The sequence below is a fragment of the Acomys minous genome (assembly GCF_964271855.1).
Source record: "Acomys minous genome assembly, chromosome: 11".
Lineage (NCBI taxonomy): Eukaryota > Metazoa > Chordata > Mammalia > Rodentia > Muridae > Acomys > Acomys minous.
In genome coordinates this window covers 106,595,371-106,610,472 of record NC_140492.1, presented here as the reverse complement: position 1 = coordinate 106,610,472, position 15,102 = coordinate 106,595,371, and the positions used below count along the sequence as shown (strand labels likewise).

The window sequence follows — 15,102 nt, the reverse complement described above, 5'->3', positions numbered from 1 at the left end:
ATGTGAAGAATTGTATATATTTATATATATATACTCTAATATGAAATATTGCACCCATACAACTCAACTATAATACAAGGTTTACTTCCAATACTTTCAAAGTGCTATTGTGGGCTGCTTAGGATAATTAAGTACTACGAGTTAATTGTTAGTTGATTGACTCACGGTGATGTCAATTGCTAGTCTATTTTTATCACAAGAATGTACATCCTAGGTTTAACAGATAGATATGCTTCTATAGATAGATACGGTAAAATAGTTAGATGAGGTTTTTAGAAACCTCAGAGATTACAGAATATGGCCTTGAAAGATTTTTTTTTAATTCTTTTAAAGATTCTTTAACAATAAGACAGGTAAACTCCTGACAACACACAGCCTACCGCAAAGAAGATGATGAGCATCAAAGAACCTCCTTATGGAGATGGCTTCAAATGTGTGGCAAAGCAGCCACTGTGCAAAATGTCCTCTTTTTGGCTACAGACAGAATTCTGCCTAAAAATAGGCAAGCTTGGATGCAGGCAGAGTTGACAGCCAAACTCTGCCAAGACAGGGTAAGCAAATCCTCAATAGTTCCTGCCTCACAAATGTCTGTCAGATATACTGGGCCAGAAGACTGAAGATGACACTCCAATGTTATAGAGAGTTTTGGGTGACTGAGCAGGCAGCAAACTGTCTATGCCATTTTCTCATTTTAGAAGCTGTTAACCTAAACTTCCGATTTACTCAGATAATTGATTTTATTCCTTCTCAAGTCTCTGATGGGTTGCACACGAGATAGTTTAGTTTTACAGTTAAGCTTAGTTGTTTAAGGGTGAAGATGTTTTTAGGTCTAGATAGATGTTTTAAGTTGATAAATATGAGATATGATAGATACTGATTTACATTAAGAATTTTAGACTCACCAAGATAGAAAAGATATTTTCTTCAAGGTTGTCAAATACAAATAGCCAAAACGATATGAAGGTAACATTCATATAACTCCTGATTGTTTTGTGGTTCTTCTTGCTGTAGGTAGTTTATGGTATATATGTGTAATAATATAGATGTACATGTAAAAAATAAAAATAAATAAATAAAATAAAAAGTAGAGTCATTAGTCAGGTTTGGTGACTCGGGCATGAGATACCAAAACTTGGGAAACAGAAACAGGAGGATTTGGCCTCTGCGGTCAATGTAGGCTACACACGCGCCCCTATCACCCTTCAAAAAGAAATCCAAACTTTTTTATATAAGTACATTTTTTCCCCTAGTGAACTAGGATGATAGAAAAGAAAACAACCTTCAAATCATACCCAGAGTAGAAGGGTCTGGGTAGAGATGGGAACGAAAAGATGGAGTCGAGGAGGAGGCCGGGAGTCCCCAACAAAGTACGTAAGAAAATGTCACAAGGACATTTGCTAATTGGCAAAGCAAGTTTTTAAATTAAACACCCCTCCACAATGAATGAATAAATAAGAGTGCTCTCATTCTCTCTCTCTCTCTCTCTCTCTCTCTCTCTCTCTCTCTCTCTCTCTCTCTCTCTCTCTCAAACACACACACACATACACACACACAATATCATGATGCAAGATTGGCTGCCCTTGACATGGGTAAGACTGATGTGAGTGGCTTATGCCTAATTGCAACATTAACACTAAAGCTAATCCTTTCACAGTCACCTCAGTTTTACTTAGTATTTTACAGATATTGTTTCCCAACTTCTTTAAAACAATAGCCTGTAGTGTTGTGGAACAGCATCTCAGGATTATGTACAAATCCTATGTTCCCTAGGGTTCCTGGCCTTCCTTGCATCATCTACTGAAGAACATCAAGTCTCAGAGACCTACGCTGCTTACTGCTGGAATCTTAGGCCTAAGTAACAGCAGCTCTGAGGTGCTTGGGGAAACCCTTTCAAAGAGCTTACTTTTGTTGTTAATCCACAAAAAAATTAGCTCTTCATCAATGCCCGGAAGTTAGACAATGAGGAACCACTAGTAACTTGAAGAATATCTTTGCATTTTCAGCAAAATGGATCAGTCATCTAAAAGCAAGTCTCTTTATATGACCTATTTGACAAATTTCAATTTTGGGGGGCAGGTACTACTTTACAACAACCAAAACCCAAGCCATCAGTGTTGTGGCTACATTTTTCAACATGAGTTCCCATTTAGTGCTCCATTTATCACAAGCACATGACCTAAACTGACCTTCCTCCTCTGATGGGGTCATAGTATCATTACAGACGTGTGTGTGTGTGTGTGTGTGTGTGTGTGTGTGTGTGTGTGTGTGTGTAAAATAGAATGTGAACTATATAGTGCCTTGCAATCTGTAATCTTACTAGTTCATAAATTATGAACTATACCCCCCCAATGCTTTCCCCACCAAACATTGGAAAGCAGACTCTCAGTATATAAGTAAGCAATAGGATATATACTTTTTCATAGTATTTGCCTTCTAAGCCAAGGACCACCATTCAAGAGATCCTGGGAAAATAATTTAAATTTCCTGGAGCCATGTCTCTTGGTTTCCAGAATTAAGGATGGACTGGAAGTTCAGCTCAGCATGCACAAGCTCTGCATAAACAAGGGTGGGGTAGCACAAAGTTCAAAGTCATCCTTGGCTACATAGAGGTTTTGAGGATAGCCTGGGTTACATGAGACCCTGTCTCAAAACAAACAACAGCAAACATACAAACAAAACCCATGAAATGAACAGCCAACACACACCTGCCTGTTATGGATGAATTTGTCAACAGTTCTCCCTTGTTCTCTCTGCCTGCTGGTGAAATAGAGGGAAACCAATGTTGAAGTTTGACAGGTATTTTTTAGGGAACACGCAGTAGCCAACACTAGTAAAGCCTGCCAACGTCATAAACACAACTCCAACAAGACAACTCAAAGCTGCCACTCAAAAGGGACAACCTCAAGTACTAAGGTCAGAGACTGTGGAAAGGAAGGATCCATGGCTTGGGCTTAGATGTTTTCAGTCATCTGTGCTAAAGTCATGTGTTTTCCTTTAACACTTTCATCTGTGATCCGTGTGCACCTCAATCCAGTGTACATGGCTGCACAGTCTCAGCTGCAGTTTTTCTGCTTGTAAACTGGAGGCGGCACACAGAGCCTTGCCCTGTCCATATTCCACTGTGTAGTTTGCAGAGTGATAACATGGTACATGCAGACCAGAGTGGAGTGGGACATTTAAGAGATGAAAAACCAAACCAAACCAAACCAAAACCCTCAGTATAAAGGCACATGACAGAGAAAAAACTGACCCTAAGTTGGAAAAGCACATAGACTCTGCTCGGTACAGGTTGATCATGTACCGTTAGGATGGAATGCTTCTCCCAAGCAGCTAACTAGATCTGTGGTCTTGGGAGCCAGGCAGCTGTGAGCTGCCCAACACGGGTGCTCAGAACTGATCTCCTGTCCTCTGCAAGAACAGCAGATGCTCTTAACCACGGCTCCACCTCTCCAGCCACTTGGTGACAATTAGATGAGATAAGGCACAGGGCCTGACAGATAGCCACTGCGCAGTAAGTGTTGTCACAATATGTACTTTTTCCTTCATATGTTATAACCTGGACTTTGTTCGTTAACCTGTTAATGCCTTAGAAAGAATGGCTAATACTTTCATAATATTTGGGGCTAGGATAAGTGATGGCATACTCCATTCGGCTTGTCAAGACTAACCGCACTAAGGAAGTAATCAGATGGCACATGACTGTGATGTCCTTTATCAGATCTGGCTAGAGTGTGTGACTTTGCTTTCCACTCTCACGTAGACCGCTTACAGCAGGCAGAAACCAACTCAAGGTCTACCTATCAGCTCACATTATTAAAAGTGGATTTAGAAGTCATAAGGATGTCAAAAGTCCAATTAAGAACAAGAAGTACAAGCCGATCATGTACCATTAGGATGGGATGCTGTGCAATGGTGTGCAAGGAAAAGAAAGATCTCCCCCATGCGCTGGTGGGTTCCAGTGGCAAAGTCTCCTCTTGTCTTTATTGCTATAGGCAGATGGGAGTAGCTCCGGAATCAACAGTTCTCACCACTTCCTACAGTGTGCCATGGGTAACAGCAAAGAGCAGCAATTTAACTGCGTCTGGTTGCTTGTAATAATAATATTTTTAATAAAATATCTGTATTATTTTATTATTAATATTTATTACTATTTTAGTTGTCAGGGGACTGCTTTAAAATTTTGCAAGTAACAAATATTTTCTTTACCATAACTATTAAACATGTACTACTTCCCATCTTTTTCAAAGTATCTCTAAGACCTTTCTTGAAGATGAAACTCTCAATAATGTCTTTCTGGTATAAGTCATACCCAGATCTTATTTTCTCCAATTTCCAGTTTTCATGTTCTAACTGGATCAAATTTTTTGTTGTTTTTTGTTTTGTTTTGTTTTTTGGTGATGGTGGGTGTTTTGCTTTTGTTTTTTATTTGGTTCTGGGTTTGGTTTTAGGTTTTTTGGTTTTTGCTTTTTGCTTGTTTCTTAGTTTGGGTTTTACAGTTTTCTTTTCGGATCTTTTACAGTTTTCCAGACCATGCTTTCAGTGGCTGGCTTTTGTGGGTATTGCCCAAAGAGTTCAATTTGCCTTTCATAGAAACAATAATACTCTTTCCTGCGGAACTTCTGCCTTCTCAGTTCCCACAATCCCTTATCTATTGCAACCACAAGTGTAACTGGAACCAAAGCATTTACAATAAATATATACTCCTGTTTAGCAAACAGCCCGGCAGCTGGATGGGAACACATTACTGGAAGCCAGTGTTCTCTGCCTTTGGGCATTACTCTGCCAGTGTACAGTGAAATGAAGCCTGCAGTCATATCACCTTAACATATTAGATTCTCAGTAGAACTGCATTGTTTGTTGGGGGCAGCGGAGAAACCATACACAAATTGCCAACACCCAACCATTTTTTTTACCTATAAGAATGGCAACTATACAGGAACAACAAAATTTTTTAACCACTAACTATATTTAATGTTAAATGGCTTACCCATCACTCATATATTTCTTTTCCTCCGCTTGAAAATAAACATTGGCTCTCGCAGCTTGATTTAAAATACTCTACATAAGCACAGGAGCCCACCCCATGCTCCCGAATACTCAGAATTTGGACTTGAGATTCCTAAGAACGTTGGCTATTTCTACCTTCTTTCCTCACGTGAAAGTCACACCTGCTAGAGCTACAGGTAAGAACAGAAAAGGATGACGTCATCCTCCTATGCTAACTGTATTTGCATAGCTAGTGAACACTGATGGCGGCTGTTGAGTTTCAGACATAAACCTTTTTGAGCCACTGGATCCTGCCCACCATGGCCTACCTAAAAATCGCATGATAAAACAGGTAAGAAGGAGGGCAGGGGAGGCCCCCGAACAGAGCCTTAAGTAACAAGCACTCTTTATTTCAGTTCTGTTTTCATTACGTCACTGAATTCTAAAAACACCAAGCCAATTATGATGGCATCTGGGGTAGGAAGGAAGGAGGGGGCCTGAAGAACGTTCTGGGCTCCTGAGGTTACTTGGCGACTAGGTCATATGTTTCTGCCACTGACCCTAAAGTCTACGCTGGACTTTATTTTTAGGGTTGCCCTATTCCTTTGTAAAATGAGAGCATAAAAAAAAATGAGAGCATCTCTTCTCATGTCAACCCACAGAGTTGGTGTGCACAGTGGGGAGAGACCTTGAGTTTGAACCCTTGCAGCATGCTTCTCTTAGTGTGACAGCGGTGCCCTTCCTGTCTCCTCCTTGCTATGCTCAGGTGCAAGACAAGGACCCTGTACAGACCCTGCTGACTTAAGATGACTTGTGAGAGACCAAACACAAAGTGCTTCTTTCTCTGCAGCCAATACTGACACCCCCCCAAAAAACCAAAACAAACAAACAAACAACAAACCAAAATCTGTCTTGTAATAGCCCTCAGAGATCTCTAGTTTAAATGCTGTTGAGAGCACCCTGCAAGCACTAAGGCACAAAGACATTGATCCCGGCATTGATAATGTAAGCTAATTATTATCCAGGCAGATAATATAAACAATAAAGGCAGCTGCCCTTTCCAAGTCAGATAGAGAAATGAGACAGGGCCTGCACGGGAGTGGTTCACAATGCCAAAATGTCAAACACCGGACAGTTGAGTTACAAACCCAATCCTCACAGGGACCCTCCTCTTACCTGCTTCCAGGGGCCCCCGCACCACTGGCTACAGGATAAAACAAGAAAACTCTTCAGTAGGTCAAAGCAAGGCTCTCCTCCACAGTAAGCCTCTCTTCTGCTTGCCTCGGCAACCTCATCTCATGCCTTCTTATATAGCTATGTAAAAGTATTTCCAGGGGAGGAGGATATTGAGAAAGATACCCTATATTAACCTCTGGCCTGCCTACACACACACACACACACACACACACACACACACACACACACACACACACGCCTCCACTACCCTACATCTTCTCCTCTTCCATGACCTTCCCTTTGTTTTGCCTGCCCCACCCACCTGCATATGACAGAAATTTACTACATTGTCCCACCAACCTAGACAACCCCAGGTCAGGCATCAACATCTGGCCAGCCACTCTGCCTGACATGAAGCTGACAGTCAAATGTTTCCTCAGTCCACAACTTGTGAAACACCTTGGCTTTGTTACTCACGATTAGATTATCTCAGCTGCTGCTTTTCCAGACAGGTTCTTTGTTAACCTAAATTTTTTTTTTTTTTTACAGGCTACATGGAATTCTGCTTCTTTTTCTTTTTGACTAACATTGTGGGTTTATAAACGAGTGCTGGGGAGAGGCTCAGTAGGTAAAGCACTAGTTGCGCAAGTGTGAGAACCCGAGTCTGAACTCCAGAACCAATGTAAAAGCCACACGCACCCCTCACTCTTGCTGCTTTGCTCCCCCACTCTCCCCTTGTGCTTTCACGTCACGTGTCTTCCATTCTGCCCTGTCTCCTCCCTAACTCCTTCCTTCCCCTGTTCATGGTCTCCTCTCATGACAATAAACAGGGCTACATGTAAGTCCCTGTACGGGTGCTGGGTTGGAATCTTCAGGTATATGCCCAGGACTGGTATGGCTGGAATATATGCGAGTTTCTAGTTTAGGTTTTTAAGGGCCCCTCTATACTGACTTCCATAGTAGGTGTGCCAGTTTTTACATTCCTCCAACCAATGCACACGGGTTTCCCATGCCTACATCCTTACGGGCCTTTGTTGTTCTTCGTGGAAACACTTCATATGTAAGAACTGTGTGCGATGGTCACCCCATTTCTGTCGTTTATAAAGAGGGGGCTTTCCTCAGTCCACGGTGTTAGTATGTGCTCTTCATCTATCTACATCAGTTATGACGAATAGCTGGAAATTTCACTTTTTTTTTTTTTTTTAGAAGACCAGAAAGTTTTCTTGAAAAGGGTCTTGTATAGAGCCCAGGCTGAACTCAGATTCCCTATGTAGCTAAAGACGACCTTGAACTGATCCTCCAAAATGTAGGGATTACAGGTGTGTGTCACTGCAGCTGTCTTTGGAAGACCTATATTTTATCTGCCGAATTTGTGGAGTTTATCTACTTTCTCAAAAGTTCCGAGTGTCCAAAACTGAATGATTCGCATAAACACATTAAGACATAGCCCTCTCACCGGGCATGGTAGCACACACCTTTAAGCACAGCACTGGGGAGGCAGAGGCAGGCGGATCACCGTGAATTCAAAAACCAGCCTGATCTACACTGCGAGCCCAGGACAGACAAACAGACAAGACTAAACAGAGAAAGCCTGTCTCAAAAAAATAAAAAATAAAAAAAGACATAGTCCTCTCTAAAGATCAGCTTATAGTGCAGTCCACAATATATGATATGAATCATTAAATTCCACGTTGTTTCTCAATTTGATATGCTACCAATTTACAATGGCTTTAAATAGCACCCTTCCCTATTTTAAAATTGATGCATGCACAAGAGGTATATCATAGAGAATAAAGAATTAAATGAGGGGAAAAAAATCCTACTTCTTGAACTCTCCTCTTGTCTGCAGGGGTCACCACTTTGGTAGTATATTTCTTATCTTTCTGTGTCACCACTTTATCTTTCTTGTCTTTCCGTGTCACCGCTTTGGTGGTATCTTTCAGTCTTTTCTCATCGCCTTAAATCTTACCTCGCACAGCCAATTCTTTGTTGGCCTTGCCTCTCCAGCTTAGTTCTGACCCACAGGTTTTGTGAGGAGAAAAAAAAAAAATCCCGATTGTCCCCACAGCAGCCTCCTTGGATATCACGTGGTGTTCTGACTGAGTAGGACATCCAACCATTCAGTATAGCCACTGCTCATCCCCTCACTGATGTTCTGTGCACTTATGTATGTGCCATGCACTGCTGCTGTTCCCTATCCTGTTTTGAGATTCACACGTCCCATATGACTGGCTCCTGCATCCACACCTGGAGATGTAACGATTAAATCAGGATGACTGGGTACCTCGGTGTGGCAATACCCTCTGCAGAGGCCTCTCTCGCCTCTGTCTGCCAGTCCTCCACACCTACCAACGCAAACTGATGAATACCCTGTAAAGCTGGCTTAATTTCTACCACCATCAAGGCTACTGCACCTGTGCTACCTTAGTTCGTGTTGCATTGCATCCTACGAACATCTATTAAGCAACTACCAAACATAAGATCTGACCATGTAATCACTTAAGTTACTCTTGATCCCCCAGGAGAAGGTAAACACTGGAGAAGATAAACAGTGGTTGAACTGTGTTGGCTGAGGATGTGACTCAGTTGGCAGAATGCTTATCGAGCACGCAGAAAGCCTTGGGTTCCCTCCCCCAGCACCGAATAACACTGGAAGTGGTAGCACATGCCTATAATCCTGAGGTAGAGGCAGGAGGATCAGAAGCTCAAGGTCATCTGCCGGCTACACCGTGAGTTCGAAGCCAGCCTGAAATACATGCGACCTTATTTCAGAACAAGTAAGAGAAAAAGAAACGTGTGTATGGTAAACGAAGAATGTGTGTAAGAGCGGTTGGGGTGGGGCACAGGCTGAGGCTGATGAAGGCAAGATGAGATCACAGTAAACTGGATGAAGGAGTTCCTGACTGGGATTTGGCGGGGGTGGGGGGGTGGTTAGTAACAGGAGACCGGGCAGCTGAGTTTTGCACCTTGGTGACCAGGTTTATGGTGACAGCAATCATCTTGTACAGGAGCCTCAGGAAGATACAGAGCACATAAATGGAGTGTTAAATGGAGTGTTATAATGTTTACCCAAAGATATTAGACTAAAATGAAGACACAGAGACACCAAATTTTAATCGAAGTTAAGTAGAATTGAAAAATGAAGTTGCATGAAACCAATGTGTCAATCAATAAATCTATCTACATCTTTCTACTGGTCTATCACACACACACACACACACACACACACACACATATATATATGGATGTGCTGGGCACGTGACTCGGCCTAAGAGTAAAATTCTTAACATGTGCAAGGCCTCCCGTGGTTCACACCCAGTAGTAGGAGACAAGAAGAGGAATAAAGAGACTGACACCAGCTTTAGCTGTTACAGTGAGACCAACAAGGAGAAGGGACCAGAGATTGCGACTCTGGAGCCTCATGCTTGAACCTGCACAGCGCTTCATGACAGTACAAACCAAGAACGGAACTCAGGGTTCACCAGACTAGTGGCCAACAGCTCCTAGCTGGCTAGAGAGGCCAAGCCCGGACTGAAAACAGTATCTCCTTAACAAGCTTCTAGAAGACTGGCAGCGTTAAGTACTTAAGTACTCGGTGCCAGACACACAAGCACGGGATAAGCATCTGCTACGGGGTAAGGAGCAGAGATTTTTAAAACCTAGTTCTTGATGACCTTGGGGAGACCAATTTCTGCCTGAGCGTAAACTACTAATTAGGGAAATAAGCACGGGAGTGCGGGGTGCTAAGGTGGCGGCACTCACTAAAGAGGATGACTTTTAGACAAGAAACGCGAAACAGGAGAGAAGTGAAAGCTCAGGGTTGAGGGAAAAACGCTTTCTAGAGAAAGGGGCTATTTTCAGGGACAAGAGGGAGCTCAGTAGGCAATCTCCAGTCGATGCCCTACTGCACCCTGAGCTGGGCGCAGCGAGCCAGAACCGCTCCCTCTAGGTAGTCCCAAAAGGCGCTCGCCCGCATCCGCATCCGGTAAGTTTCAATCAGTGAGGGCTGGTGAGAGGGAAAGGCCCACTTTCCACTGCCCAGGCGACAAGTGACAGGCTTTGCTACTCTGTCTCAGGAACGACCTGTTCCACAACTGTGGACTCATCCTTCCTCCCTGGCCCGCAGCAGCTACCGAGACGACGGGATGCTGTCCCCTGAGCCAAAGAGACAGCGCCCCGAATTCCCGCGGGCCAGACGCACCCAGAAGCAGGAAGAAGGAATCCCTGTTTTAGGGAGAGGCGGCTGGGAAGCCAGGTCCGGGAGCCGGGAAAGTGACTTCCGCGGTCCAAGGTCGAGCAAGAGCTTCCCTCCCTGAGTCCCACCCGCAGCACCTTTGCGCCCCATGCCCTAGGGGCCGCGATCTTCCCTGGGGGGTACAGGGCGGCTGGGCTCCCTGGGGCTCAGGTGAGCTCAGCAAGCAGCCCCGGCGGGAAGGAGGGAGGCCCTACCCAGCCCCACGCGGTCCCCGGCCCCACGCGGCTCCCTTCCCGCGGGAACCCCGGGAGTCCAGCCCCTCGGCTCGCGCGCCCTTCCCCAGCAGCCCTCCGCGCCACCCGTGAAAGCTTCGTCCTGTCCCAACCTGCGAGGCCCGGAGCCCCGCAGCCCCGCACTCACCACGCCGGGAGCCGAGCGGCGCGCGCGGGAGCCGAGGGCGGCGGCTGGCGGTGCGAGCGCGGCTCTCACAGCGGCCCCTGCTGCCGGGGCCCACACCAGGCTGTGAGGGGCGGAGGCCGCGGGGTGGCACCTGCCGGCTCTCCCAGCCCCGCGCGTCACCCGGGACCGCCCTCCCTACCCCCGGGGCCGCTTGCCGGCTGCCGCCAGGTGCCACCCAGGGATGCAGGGTCCCTGCCAGCCCCGGCAGAGCCTGACCTAGATAGACCCTGGCCGGCCGTCGTGGGGAGTCGGTTCCGATCGCTGTATTGGTGCCCTTTCTTTCAGAGCACAAATGCCATCGCCATCAGCTGGGGTCATCCCCACGCTTAACCAAAATACTGTGGAGATTGTCGTTGTGCGTGACACTGAGGAATTACAGGAGAATGTGCAATGAGAAAACCCTGGTGGCCACGCGGGGTGAGGCGCGGTTGGCGGGGAGGAGGAGGAAAGAGAAATTGGGAGCCCTCTCCAAAACGGAGACCACAAAGATGCCCCTGTGAGGACATGCCAGATCTGGGCCAGCTCACTCACCTTATTATTATTAAGAAATGAATTGTTGAAAACTTTAGAGGGCAATGAAGAACTGACTGTATGCAACTTTTTTCGTGGTAACCGCAAGTGGTGCAACGAACAGGCACCTGGCTTTTTCCTTTTAAAATGTTATCTAGTCCTGGTTAGCAGTTTCCAAAATGAAAAAAAAAAAAAATGACTGAGACGCTTTACTGCCTGAACAGTCACCAGTTCATTCAGGTATTTAAGTTTTATTCCTTCTCAAATCTCTGATGGTGTTGAAGACCAGATAGTTTAGTCTTAAAATTAAGTATAGTAGGTTAGGAGTTAATATGTTTTTATATCAAGATAGATGTTTAAAGTTAATAGAGATGAGATAGGATAGATATTGATCTTCATTCAGAAAATTAGACCCAACAAGATAGGAAAGATGTTTACTTCAAGTTTGTCAAATACAAATAGCCAAATCACTATAAATGTAACATTTATATAATTCCTGATTGTCTCGTGGTTCTTCCTGCTGTATGTAGTTTATTGTATTTATGTGTAATAACATAAATGTATACATTATACAAATATAATAAATTAATTTTTTATCTAGTCCTGTGTTTAGTTACAATCATAGTTAACCTTGCAACAATTTCTACTCTATCATAATAGCAGAAAGGCAAAATGTAAATCTAGAATTGATGTTTTCAGTGTGCCCCCCCCCCAAAAAAAACCCCATTCCTGAATGGTTGTCTTCACTGCCCGCCTCACCATGTGACCTATAATTGCATTGGGGGGGTTGCAGCGTGGAATCAGGATAGAAAGGGGCTCTCAACAGGAAGAGACAGTGGGCAGGGGAAAACAAAACAATCAACCTTGCCAACCTTCCACTGCCTAATTCTGGGACATTGAAAATGAGCTTTCAGTGTTTGACATAAAGCTTTGGGCACGCCCACCTTGTAGTTGATGAGAGGACATCTCCCAATCCATGAAAGCAAAAGCGAAAGTGCAACTATAAAGTTAGGAAGCTGAAGATTCCCACTACTTGAACTGTCTCAGTGGAGGAGCACTTGGCCCAGCACCCACAAGGTCCTGAGCTCATCAATAGACAAAGAAACAAATAAATCCTTGTTGAAGCTTTTCTCTCATGGTACAGATAAGTTGCGTAGAAGATTTGGAAACTCCTTTGGAAATTAGAGACAGTTTCTATATGTCTGTCACTGTTTCTATTTGTACCACTTTTCAAATTTGCAAGATCCTAATTAGAGTCATTTAGTTACATTTAAGGCCCTTTCAAGGCTTTTATTTCTGCGCCCCCCCCCCAGGATCTAAAGATACAACAGACAACAAAACAAACTAAAAATGCTCTCTGTTTTCAGAGACTGATCATTCATTCTAGCTGGAGCTTACAATAAAGTTAATATGTAACCAAGCAAACAATATGTTGTTCAGGTTCTGACAAGTACCACAAAGAAGGGAAGGGCATGGGGACTTTTGAGGTGACAAGCAGCATTGTTGATGTGTTTAGGGAGGGCCTCAGTGAAAGGAGGTTTTTGTGTTTTCTTGTGTTTTTGAGACTTACTCCACAGCAGAGGCTGAGCGTTGAGCTGATATAGGCGAGGCTATCCTCAAATGTATATCTCTCCTGCCTCTGCCTCCCAAGTGCGCGGCTTCTGATATAGCTGAGGCTATCCGCAAATGTGTTTCTTTCCTGCCTCTGCCTCCCAAGTGCTGGGATTAAAGGCATGTGCCACGCATGCCAGACTGTCTTCTTGCTCTTGTTCATGGACTTTGCATCTTCTTTTTAGGAGTGTGATTTGGGATGGGTGGGGAGTGCTATGACATAGACACACACCAGAAATAAACCCATTTAAAAACTGAAACATGAAAAGTCATCATTTTGAAAGGCCCACCCCCAAATGTCATCCCTTATAAACTCAGGGAGGCAGCAGCACTTACTTTCCATGTTTCAGTCAAATTATACGTTTATTACAATATGTAATAACTTGGTTTTCCCCAAGTCCTTGCCAAGATTTGTCATTCTTAGGCCATATATATTATATGACATCTAATCATGACAATACAATATAGACATAGAGTAAGGACATTATTATACATAATAATTTCTCTTTTGTACTTTCCAGGGTGGAATATGCTGTACCAGAATTCTGTCCCTGAACTTCCTTCTTTTTTTAAAATCTTTGTTTGTTTATTTGTTTTTTTGGTTTTTGTTTGTTTGGTTGGTTAGTTGGGTTTTTTTTGTTTTGTTTTGTTTTGTTTTTTTTGGTTTCTCGAGACAAGGTTTCTCTTGTACCCCTGGCTGTCCTGGACTCGCTTTGTAGACCAGGCTGGTCTCGAACTCACACCTGCCTCTGCCTCCCGAGTGCTGGGATTAAAGGCATGCGCCACCACGCCCAGCTATTTGTTTGTTTTTCAAGACAGGATTTCTCTATGTAGCCCTGGCTGTCCTGGACTCTCTTTGCAGACAGACTGGCATTGAGCTCACAGAGATCCATCTGCCTCTGCCTTCTGAGTGCTGGGCTTACAGGTGTGCACCACCACGCCCCGCTGAAATGCTGCCTCTTGAATAACTATAAGACTCTCTACTGTCAAATCATCCTACAAACTCCAATGCTATGAAACTGAATAAACATGCCTTTCTACTGTAATGGATTACCATTAGTGTGCATGAGACTAACTTTCACTAATTTGATGTCAAATGCAATTAAAATGTTTCCTGTGCTCCCTAAATTGCCTGGAAGTTTATTTAGTCAAGTTATCTTAATATCACAAAATCCCAGATGGGGTGGGGCTAACTCAACAAAACAGTTACTTATAGTCCTCTACATTTTATGAAAAAGAGCTTTGCAAATAGAAATGCTGTCATAGTTTGTTTCTTACCAATGACCAACAATGCACCATCAAGGAAAGTTACATTGTAATGCTGTAACTAAGACAAGTAGTTACCATAACTAAGAGGGAAAGCATTACCATGCTGGAGAGACGGCTCAGTGGTTAAGAGCACTGTCTGCTCTTCCAGAGGTCCTGAGTTCAATTCCCAGCAACCACATGGTGGCTCACAACCATCTACAATCCAGTCTGATGCCCTCTTCTGTCCTGCAGGTGTACATGCAGGCAGAGCACTGTATACACAATAAATAAATACATCTTTAAAAAAAAAATGTATTAGTTCTCACTGCTTTTCAGAATTTGTTAACACATACTTTATATCCTTTGCCTTTTCCACTGCTCTGTAAGTTTTATGTAAGTGGCAAACTAGTGTTCAATGTGGTCTATAGGTTCACATAAATCAGAAAATAGAGGCCCTATCTTACTGGGGACAAATTCTTTTGTGCTATGATCATGTTTTGCAGCCTTGACTTATTTTAGTAATCACTGAGGTAATTATGTAATTTCGTACTCCTTTGACTATCATTCCATTTTTGGATAGCTTTCATCAGTTTAGGTTAAGATGATCAGCCAAGGACACTCTTTTAACCCCAGAGCCTTGTGAGGGCAAAGCACACGCTCAACCATTAGCCTACACACTCGGCCCAGAGATGCTCTTATAAGCAGGACCATCAGCTGTGATCCCATTTGAAGAAATTAGATCTTTACCAGTTATATACTGTTTTGTATTTTTATAGCATGTGGAATTTTTTTTAAATGCTTAGCCTTAGCCTGAGTCACCTTAACAAAACATCATAAACCGGGGACGTTATAAGCAGAAATTTACTCCTTACCTGTCTGGATGCTGAAGCCAGGACCAAGGAGCTGTCAATTCCATG

At 43.7% G+C, this 15,102-nt stretch overlaps 1 protein-coding gene across 3 annotated transcripts in view; it reads right to left on the bottom strand.

Moving 5' to 3' along the window:
* Positions 1 to 10,918, bottom strand: part of ELOVL7 (ELOVL fatty acid elongase 7) — a 70,470-nt gene extending 59,552 nt beyond the window's left edge. Inside the window, exon 1 of one of the 3 annotated variants that reach the window (XM_084802582.1) lies at positions 10,778 to 10,918. The gene's annotated coding sequence lies outside the window, so the exon portion shown is untranslated. Of the gene's footprint in view, positions 1 to 6,162; positions 6,320 to 10,777 lie in introns of those variants that run through there. The other 2 variants (XM_084802581.1, XM_084802583.1) reach the window with 2 other exon arrangements.
* Between the last annotated feature and the right edge of the window lie 4,184 nt (positions 10,919 to 15,102).